Raw genomic sequence first — 4,609 nt, forward strand, 5'->3', positions numbered from 1 at the left:
CCGAGAGGAAGAAAGTAGCCACAGTTGATGGTGAACCCCTATACAAAGCTTGCCATGGAAAGGAGTAAGAAGGATTGAGTAGAAGCAGTAGGAGAGCAGGCGTCCTTGTGTCATACAGCATCTCCATTCGCTTGTCTGAAATTCTCACCAATGAATCTGCATAAGTCTTCTATCTCTTTATTTATTTCTACTTTCTTATCTTTATTTGCGAAAACCCATAAACCATTTTAATCTGCCTAACTGAGATTTGCAAGGTGACCATAGCTTGCTTCATACCAACAATCTCTGTGGGATCGACCCTTACTCACGTAAGGTTTATTACTTGGACGACCCAGTACACTTGCTGGTTAGTTGAACGGAGTGGTGAATTTAACCAAGAGCCACAATAGTTTTTGTGTATATGCCAAAGAGCCAATACTGATGATCACAATTTCGTCCACCAATGATACATTTCCTTATTAACCCATGTTCCCACAGTTTTCCCATACTTAGTTGATAGGGGTGTTCGCGGTGCGGTTTGGTTCGGTTTTTGAAGGAAAAGCCATCCGATCCGATCGTTTAATTAAGCTGCGGTTCGGTTTGGTTCGATTTTTTTTCAAGGTCATCCGAACCAAACCAAACCAATTAAAATCGGTTTGGTTTGGTTTGGTTTGTTCGGTTTTTTCAATCAAATAAAAAAAACTCTACCATACTATTATGCAATGTCATAAGATTGAAATCAACAAGCCAAAATACACAATAGCTAACAAAGTCTTGATCTAATGGAATATAACGACAATAGAATTCAAATACGACAATTAAAGAAGTTTAATAGCTCAACAATCAACACAACTGAAAATAATAATAATAATATAAGGAGAACAATTCATACCATAAAACTTAATAAGATGTACTTTAATCAGACTCAACACCAGAATCTTCTTCATTGGGATCACGAGTGGGTGCAACTTCTAAAAAATATATAAAACAAGAAACAATCATAAAAAATAATATATATTAATAAAAACTAGATTAAAATAAAGAAAATTATAAGTAGAAACTTAACCATACCTAATTCTAACTTCTCCAATTCCTCGATGAGTTCCTCAAGGACAAGTTTTGGAGAGTTTCGGAGCCAATTTTGGGTACAAATTAACGCTTCAGTTGTCATCAGAGTTAGAGAACTCCTATAATTATTCAACACCCTTCCTCCAGTACTAAATGCCAATTCTGAAGCAACTGTGGAAACTGGCATGGCTAAGACGTCTCTTGCAATCCCCCCAAGAATTGGAAATTTAGTGGAATTCACTTTCCACCAATTTAGAATATCAAATTGCACGCCACTCTTCTCTAATGCCTCCATTAGATATAACTCCACCTCATTCTTGTTAACACTCTTATTGAATTGCATTTCCTTCTCAAATTCCATAGCAAAAGAAGTTTCATGTGCCTCAAGCTCTTGTGTGCTAATTTCAGGAGGATCTTGCCGAGTAGACCTTTGATAGTTACCACCAAACAGCCTGTAGCTATCAAACACCTTGAAAAGCGTCTCCTTCACCTTTGAAGTTAAAAATTCAGCATCTTCTGTTTCATACAACTTTTCAAAACTCCACTTAATCAATTGAAGCTTATACCTAGGATCAAGAACAACTGCAATGAAAATCATCATGTTTGTGTTCTTTATATTTCCCCAATACTTATCATACTTGGACTTCATTTTCTCAGTCATGCTTGAAAGTACCGTATCTAAGCTTCCCATCCAATTCTTAAGTGTAGACAATATTTTACAAAAGTCATTAAAGTGTTGAGAAGATGTCACAAACGTTGAACCAGAAACTTTGTTAGTAACCTCATAAAATATTTTTAAAAACTTGACAAAATGCCTTGTATTCTCCCAATCCTCAGACCTAGGAATCCCACCAGCCATCATAGCAAACTCAGAATCTCTCTCCCCCAAACGTTTAAATGCCTTTTGAAACTTCAAAGCACTTTCAAGCATTAAAAAGGCAGAGTTCCACCTGGTAGGAACATATAAATGGACAGCGCCTCTTTCCAGAATTCTAGCTTCCTTAATCATAGTTTTTAAACCTCTCAGTACGACCAGGTGATGCACGCACATGCCGAACCGCATTTCTAATCTTTAAAATTGACTCATGCATTTCTCTCAACCCATCATTCACAACAAGATTTAAAATATGAGCACAACATCTAACATGTAAAAACTCTCCCCTTAATAGATGTGAGTTCCAATCCTCCATTCTATTTTTCAAGTAAGAAAGTGCAACATCATTTGAACTAGCATTATCAACAGTGATAGAAAAAACCCGGGATATCCCCCAGCTCAACAAACATCTCTCAATCTTCCTACGAATTGTTTCTCCCTTGTGATTCTTGATAGCACAAAAATTCATGATTCTTTTTTGCAACTTCCAATTAGCATCAATGTAATGAGCAGTAAGGCAAAGATAGTTTAAGTTTTGCACAGATGACCAACAATCAGTTGTCAAACAAATATTTTGATTTGGTTGAGAGAAAACAGACTTCAACTTAATTTTTTCATTCAAATAAAGCTTCCAACAATCCCTAGCAACTGTGAGCCTTCCAGGAATTGGAAACTTGGGTTGCAAACAACTCGTATAATAACGAAAACCCTCCCCCTCAACATGCGAAAAAGGCAATTCATCCACAATAATCATTCTAGCAAGCGCTTGTCTACAACGATCAACATCAAATGACACGGTAGAAAGTGAACTACCTATCCCTTTCCTATCATCTTTTACCACATCTTGAAAACAAAGAATCTTTTGGGTAGGATCTAATGCCTCCTTCGAAAATTTTTTGCATTGCGACAACAAGTGATTTTTCATGTTACTAGTGCCATTTTTATGTGTATCACATCCATAACTAGCCCCACACCAATTACATTTAGCTCTAGGATACTGTGGATTACTAGTTTCATCTTTAGTAAAGTGATCCCATGTCCAAGACCTAGGTCTAGAAGGTTTTCTTTTACCTTCGTCGGTCTCAGTTTCAGCAGAGTCATCAACGGGAGCTTCTTCAACAGCCTGCCTTTTCCCTCGGCCTCTACTAGCAAGCTTCCTTGTGTTTCGTTGAGGAGCTGGCACAGGAGGCAAAGCAGTTGAAGATCTGATGCTTGTTGATTCATTCGGAATAGGAACTGGAGGCAATCCAGTGTCGCCCATATTCTCACTTGAACTGACGTCAAACTACATAAACAAGCAATAACCATTAACCAGCAATAAACAAGCAATAAACAAAACAGAACAAAAACTTGATAATCTGAACAAGCAATGAACAATTAAACCAGTAATAAACAAGCAATAACCAACAATATTCAAGCAATAACTAGCAATAAACAAAACAGAACAAAACTTGATAATGTGAACAAGCAACGAACAAATTGAACTTGGTAAATTAAACACTAAACATAACAAAACTTGATAATCTCAAATTAAACCAGTAATGAACCAAACAAGCAATAAACCATTATACCAACAAATTGAACTTGGCAATAAATAGCAATAAACCAAACAATAAACAAGCAATGAACCAGCAATAAACCAAACAGAACAAAACTTGATAATGTGAACACGCAATGAATAAATTGAACTTGGCAAATTAAACACTAGACAGCACAAAACTTGATAATCTCAAATTAAACCAGCAATGAACCAAACAAGCAATGAACAAGCAATAAACCATTATACCAACAAATTGAACTTGGCAATAAACAGCAATAAACCAAACAATAAACAAGCAATGAACCAGCAATAAACCAGCAATAAACCAGACAGAACAAAACTTCATAATGTGAACAAGCAATGAACAAATTGAACATGGCAAATTAAACACTAAACAGCAATACCATTATCCCAACAAATTGAACACTCTGACTTGGCAAAAACAATATGAAACATACATGAAATGGTAAACATTACTTATAAACTATTTTTCAGGTTAAATTATGTTAATGATTAATTGATTATATTAAAATTGAACTAGATCCCTAACATCATTTTTCAGGTTAAATCTATTCAATTCTATCAATCTTTATATTAAAATTGAACTTCTAGATCCTAACGTACAAAAAAAGATGATTAAACTAAAGTATAAAATTTTGAAAGAATCTATTATCGAGATTCAAAACATGGGATCCGAGGCAACAGTAACCCTAACCTGAACAAACTGAACATTGAACAATAACCAGCAAGTAGCAATACCAACAAGGGAACAATGCACCAGTAAGGTTTACCTGAATAGATGGCTGATGAGCGGATAATTTGTACGCTTTTTGGCATTGTTTTTAGTATGTTTTTAGTATGATCTAGTTAGTTTTTAGTATATTTTTATTAGTTTTTAGTTAAAATTCACTTTTCTAGACTTTACTATGAGTTTGTGTGTTTTTCTATGATTTCAGGTATTTTCTGGCTGAAATTGAGGGACCTGAGCAAAAATCTGATTCAGAGACTAAAAAGGACTGCAGATGCTGTTGGATTCTGACCTCCCTGCACTCGAAGTGGATTTTCTAGAGCTACAGAAGCCCAATTGGCGCGCTCTCAACGGCGTTGGAAAGTAGACATCCTGGGCTTTCCAGCAATATATGATAGTC

The 4,609-nt window shown here is 35.7% G+C and overlaps 1 pseudogene; it reads right to left on the reverse strand.

The window, feature by feature from the left end:
- Positions 1-894: 894 nt before the first annotated feature.
- The window catches only part of LOC127748493 (zinc finger BED domain-containing protein RICESLEEPER 2-like), a 52,654-nt pseudogene continuing 48,939 nt past the window's right edge, over positions 895-4,609 (reverse strand).

The sequence above is a fragment of the Arachis duranensis genome, chromosome 6 (genome assembly GCF_000817695.3).
Source record: "Arachis duranensis cultivar V14167 chromosome 6, aradu.V14167.gnm2.J7QH, whole genome shotgun sequence".
Lineage (NCBI taxonomy): Eukaryota > Viridiplantae > Streptophyta > Magnoliopsida > Fabales > Fabaceae > Arachis > Arachis duranensis.